This window comes from Malaclemys terrapin, chromosome 2 (assembly GCF_027887155.1).
Source record: "Malaclemys terrapin pileata isolate rMalTer1 chromosome 2, rMalTer1.hap1, whole genome shotgun sequence".
Lineage (NCBI taxonomy): Eukaryota > Metazoa > Chordata > Testudines > Emydidae > Malaclemys > Malaclemys terrapin.
Window position 1 is genome coordinate 127796776 of NC_071506.1, and position 6000 is coordinate 127802775.

The following is a 6000-nucleotide window of genomic DNA, read 5'->3' on the forward strand; positions in this document are numbered from 1 at the left end:
AAACACACCAAAAAATAACTGAACCAGGCAAGGGTTGTGTTGATGTGATCACACCAGCAAAGAAGTTACTCGAAAAGATTTCCAGCACAAGACAACCAAACTTGTGGAAAGGTATCGCACTGCTCCCTGAATAAAACAGCTTCACCAGGAGTTATACAATGGAAAGGGAATCATTCAAATCACATTCAAACCCAATTATAGTTACTGTCAACTCAATGACTCATAGACTTTAAGATCAGAAGGGACTATTATGATCATCTAGTCTGACCTCCTGCACAATGCAGGCCACAGAATCTCACCCACCCAATCCTGTATCAAACCTATGTCTGAGCCACTGAAGTCCTCAAATCATGGTTTAAAGACTTCAAGGTGCAGAGAATCCTCCAGCACGTGACCCGTGCCCCACCCTGCAGAGGAAGGCAAAAAACCCCCAGGGCCTCTGCCAATCTGCCCTGGAGGAAAATTCCTTCCGGACCCCAAATATGGCGATCAGATAAAGCCTGAGCATGTGGGTAAGACTCACCAGCCAGACACCCAGGAAAGAATTCTCTGTAATAATTCAAATCCCACCCCATCTAACATAGCTCAGTGGTTTGAGCATTGGCCTGCTAAATCCAGGGTTATGAGTTCAATCCTTGAGGGGGCCACTTAGGGATCTGGGGCAAAAATCAGTACTTGGTCCTGCTAATGAAGGCAGGGGGCTGGACTCGATAACCTTTCAAGGTCCCTTCCAGTTCTATGAGATAGGTATATCTCCATAATTTAAACATCCCATCACAGGCCATGAGGCATATTTACCGCTAATAGTCAAAGATCAATTAATTGCCAAAAGTAGGCTATCCCATCATACCATCCCTCCCATAAACTTATCAAGCTTAGTCTTGAAGCCAGATATGTCTTTTGCCCCCACTGCTCCCCTTGGAAGGCTGTTCCAGAACTTCACCTCACTCCTCGGATGGTTAGAGACCTTTGTCTAATTTCAAGTCTAAACTTCCTGATGGCCAGTTTATATCTATTCGTTCTTGTGTCCACATTGGTACTGAGCTTAAATAATTCCTCTCCCTCCCTGGTATTTATCCCTCTGATATATTTATATAGAGCAATCATATCTCCCCTCAGCCTTCTTTTGGTTAGGCTAAACAAGCCAAGCTCTTTGAGTCTACTTTCATAAGACAGGTTTTCCATTCCTCAGATCATCCTAGTAGCCCTTCTCTGTACCTGTTCCAGTTTGAATTCATCCTCCTTAAACATGGGAGACCAAAACTGCCCACAATATTCCAGATGAGGTCTCACCAGTGCCTTGTATAATGGTACTAACACCTCCTTATCTCTACTGGAAATACCTCGCCTGAGGCATCCCAAGACTGCATTAGCTTTTTTCAGGGCCATATCACATTGGCGGCTCATAATCATCCTGTGATCAACCAATACTGTGAGGTCCTTCTCCTCCTCTGTTACTTCCAACTGATGAGTCCCCAGCTTATAACAAAAATTCTTGTTATTAATCCCTAAATACATGTCCTTGCACTTTTCACTATTAAATTGATCCTATTATTATTACTCCAGTTTACAAGGTCATCCAGGTCTTCCTGTATGATATCCTGGTCCTTCTCTGTATTGGCAATATCTCCCAGCTTTGTGTCATCTGCAAACTTTATTAGCACACTCTCACTTTTTGTGCCAAGGTCAGTAATAAAAAGATTAAATAAGATTGGTCCCAAACCGATCCCTGAGGAACTCCACTAGTAACCTCCCTCCAGCTTGACAGTTCACCTTTCAGTATGACCCGTTATAGTCTCCCCTTTAACCAGTTCCTTATCCACCTTTCAATTTTCATACTGATCCCCATCTTTTCCCATTTAACTAATAATTCCCCATGTGGAACCGTATCAAATGCCTTACTGAAATCGAGGTAAATTAGATCCCCTGTATTTCCTTTGCCTAAAATAATCTTACATTCTCAAAGAAGGAGATCAGGTTGGTTTGGCACGATCTACCTTTTGTAAAACCATGTTGTATTTGTCCCAATTACCATTGACCTCAATGTCCTTAACTACTTTCTCCTTCAAAATTTTTTCCAAGACCTTGCATACTACAGATGTCAAGCTAACAGGCCTGTAGTTACCCAGATCACCCTTTTTTCCTTTCTGACCTGTGATGCTGCAAGGGGGTAGAGTTCCCAGGAACTGAATTCCAAAATCTCAGTTATCAAAGAGAGGGCTGCTGCTCCCTAGTTTTGTCCTGAGATGCAAAGTTACAGGGTTCCTTCACTTTTTCCTCCTGCTTCAGCAGCACTGAACAGCAGCATTATCAATGCAACTCTTAGAGCAAAAAGCATATTAAGAAAAAATAAATCTTCAAACTCAATGTTCCTAAAATGATAGTGCAAAGTAGCCATTAGATAAATTAGGATGTGTCTACATGTACATTAGAGAGACAAGGTGGGGGAGGTAATATCTTTTATTGCACCAACTTTTGTTAGTGAAAGGCAAGCTTTTGAGTTTACACAGAGCTCTTATTCAGAATCTCAAGAGCTTGTCTCTCTCTCCAACAGAAGTTGGTCCAATAAAATATACTACCTCCCCCACCTTCTCTCTCTAATATCCTGGGACATGGCTACAACAACACTGCATACATGTGGATATACAGAAAAAATAATCCAAATTAATTAAGGGTGTGAATTTGAAGTGAATTAGTTAAACCACATTAAATCCCTGCGGGAATACCATGATTCAGAATTAAAGTGGCCTTCACTTCCTCAATTAAACTAAACCAAATTAAAGCAACTTTCATTCTGAACAACACCATCCACACAGGGATTTAATTCAGTATAACTAATCCACTTCAAATTCACACTGTTAGTTAATTTGGATTAACTTTCTGGATGTCCCCATGTAGCCAAACCCTTAGATGGTCCAGTATGACACAGCTAGGTCAGTCTAGGGCACAGTGCAGGAGATAACACTGCAAGGGACCACAGAGTTTAGTATTTTGCAAGTGTAAGAGTCATATGGGGTGCAACTGGTTACAATAAATGGGTATTCTGCTGGCACCAGACAGTGTGAGAGTCTCCGCACTTGGTATCCTTGAAAATAATGGGAACCAAGATACATTTAAATTAGACCCACTCCAAGGAAACAGCATCACTGTCAACATAGATCTACCTTTCTAATTATTTGTACTGGGCTTAGAATCATAGAATAGTAGGGTTGGAAGAGACCTCAGGAGATCATCCAATCCCCTGCTCAAAGCAAGACCAACACCAACTAAATCATCCCAGCCAAGGCTTTGTCAAGCCGGGCCTTAAAAACCTCTAAGGATGGAGATTCCACCTTAGAGATGGCTTGTCACCTTGGTACCTGGATCTACGGCATAGCCAATGCTTTTCTTAATACAACTGAGACACAGTCTCCCTCTCTGAGGAGTTTAAATTTGAGATGTCACGGGGCTACTTTAGCTCCACTGCTGTCTTGGGCCACCAAATTATATCCACTCTTCCACAAAGCGTCAACAGTTCCCAATGCACCACCTAGTACACAGTTATTAAAACATCCTACGCAATGATGAATGATCGTTTAGCCCTTTTGTGACATTACCACATCTGCAAACTCCACTTCCTTTTACCTATGCTAACTAAAGAGAGCTCACAAATTTCTCCCCATTAACTCATAGAATGCTGGCAGTTTGCAGAGGAAGGGCAGGTGAATGGGAGAACAGATGTAAATATTGTGTGCAATAGGTTCAGCAATAAAACTCATGTTAATTCCAAACATTTGTCTTTATTAAACAATTAACAGCTCAAAGGAAGGCCTGAAAGTAGTGAGGTTAAACTAGGTCATTACAGCATGGTTCTGTTCATAAAAGAACTTGATCTAGTGAAACTAACCAGGAGACTGGGATTCTGGACCGGAGATCTAATCCTGCCTTTCCCACTGACTCACTGACCATATATTAGTCACTTAGGCCCAAAATTTTGGGTGCCAACAATCTGAGACACACAAAAGTCAGTGGACACCATTGAAAATGTGGGCTTTAACCTCTCTGCGTCAGTTTTCCAACCTGTAAATATTCTGCGCTGGGAAGGTTGGGGTGAAACACAACAAAGTGTTATTGATTATGAATCATGAAACTGCAGAGGTCTTTCGCTATGGATTCAGGCTACGGATCCAGGGGCTACTAAGAAAAGGTTCTTGCACTATTCCAAGACTGACAAACCAACCCCATCCTGACTTTTCCCTTTTGGGATAGCACCCCATGCGAATACTGACGGCTTCCTAAGTATACAAGGTAGCAACATACTGAAAGGAGACTAAGACACATACTGTCTGTAACTCCCTCAGTGCTAATGGAAGTCAGGCACTTGAAATCCTTTCTATCGGCCGGACCCAAAGTCCTCTGAAATCAAGGGAAGACTAATTGGTACCAATGAGCTGTCCTTCCGACCCAAGGCAGGAATACAGTGTGCAGCATAGGGATCAGAACAGATCACATGGTTGAATTAAAACCTTCACAATTCTCTTACATGGTCTTCTCTGACCACGCATGAACATATGTCTTAAGACGCTAAACCCCTCTTGAATTCCAGTACATGCCCAGGCACGGTTCCCTATTGAAACTCAGGGCCGCATAGGGTGCCCTTTGCAAGCTCCCTGAAGGATGCCTGGGCATAAAAAGCCCTTTGTGGTCTTCAGCGACCCATGTGCACAGCGACAAACTCTTCTAAGAATCAGCTCAAACTGCGCAGAGTATCAAAGGGACTTTGTGGGGGCGCCATAGACATACCCCCAGCGGGAGCTCTTGGCACGCAGAGTTATTCCAGCCTCTCTCCGACTTGAGCCGGGCGTTGCTCCATAAAAACACCTGGGGAGGGAACCGCTGCGGCTCCGCAATGCCCCGCTGCCCGGGACGCGGACGGGCAGCTCCGGGCAGGCAGCGCCGCGCGCCCCAGGGATGTTCTGTATCCAGGGGCAGGCGCTGAGTTCCGACCCCACAACACCCAGCCCATTGCACCCCTGATCTCCGCCCCCTTCTCGGGGTGCCCCCCAAACCCTCACCCCTGCCCAGGGCAGCTCCCCGCCGGCGCGTCGCCTCCACCCACCCTCCCCGGGGGACGCTTCTGCGCCCCTCCCGGCCCCCCGGGGCGCTCCCCACTCACCCAGCGGCGTCTGCGGGCTGCCCCGGGGCATGGCCAGCCGGGCGCTGCTCCGGCGCCTCGGTCACATCGGGAGCTGGGGGCGTGTGGCTCCAGCGCCTCGTTTTTTCCGGGTTAATTTACGTTTCGCGTTAGCAGCAAACCCAACCCCGGATGTGAGTGCAGGGGCAGGGAGCCGGCTGGGCGCGCTCAGGGTGCAGCGGGGACCGGCTGGGGAGGGTGCTACAGACCGGCCCCCGCTCTGGGGGGCAGACCCAGACGTCCTAGCCGAGCCCTCTGCCTGCAGCCCGCATCGCCAGCCCGCGGGGGAAGGGGGGTGAATTTTACAAATAAATTCTCACCCCTGCGGGGGAAAGTGTAGATTTGCACCAATGTTTTTTAGTCCTGCTCGCCCCGCGCCTTCTCGTAGATGCAGGATCTGCATCTAAACACATACCAGGATCTGCACCTATGGTTTTCATTCAGCAACAGTGACTTTGGGGGGTGTCGTATCCCGGGCTTCAGTGTAAATGAATGTGGCTCCGCAAAGGAAGGTCGCTGCTGAAATAAAAATCTGAGGGCTGCTAAACCCCCTGAACCAGTTTTGTTTGGTGGTGGTTGTTTTTTGTTTTCCAAAACACTTTTCACCAATTCTAACAGCTTCACTACATATGTGCTGCTCATGTCATGAAAGATGCTATTGTGATGCATAAACAGAAGGGGGCAGATTTAAAAGTTGCTATGGGAATCTCAACTCAGCTTCCTGACTCGTGCATGATTAAAATCTCTACCTTAATGATGCAGTTACATTTTGACACATAATTCAGGCCCCAGTCCTTAGAAAACAGTAAGGCACATGAGTAGTCCCA

The 6000-nt window shown here is 46.1% G+C and overlaps 1 protein-coding gene across 2 annotated transcripts in view; it reads right to left on the reverse strand.

The window, feature by feature from the left end:
- PLEKHA2 (pleckstrin homology domain containing A2) overlaps positions 1-5324 on the reverse strand; it is a 53160-nt gene extending 47836 nt beyond the window's left edge. For both annotated transcript variants that reach the window (XM_054017294.1, XM_054017293.1), the window contains exon 1: positions 5156-5324. The gene's annotated coding sequence lies outside the window, so the exon portion shown is untranslated. The remainder of the gene's footprint in view (positions 1-5155) is intronic.
- Between the last annotated feature and the right edge of the window lie 676 nt (positions 5325-6000).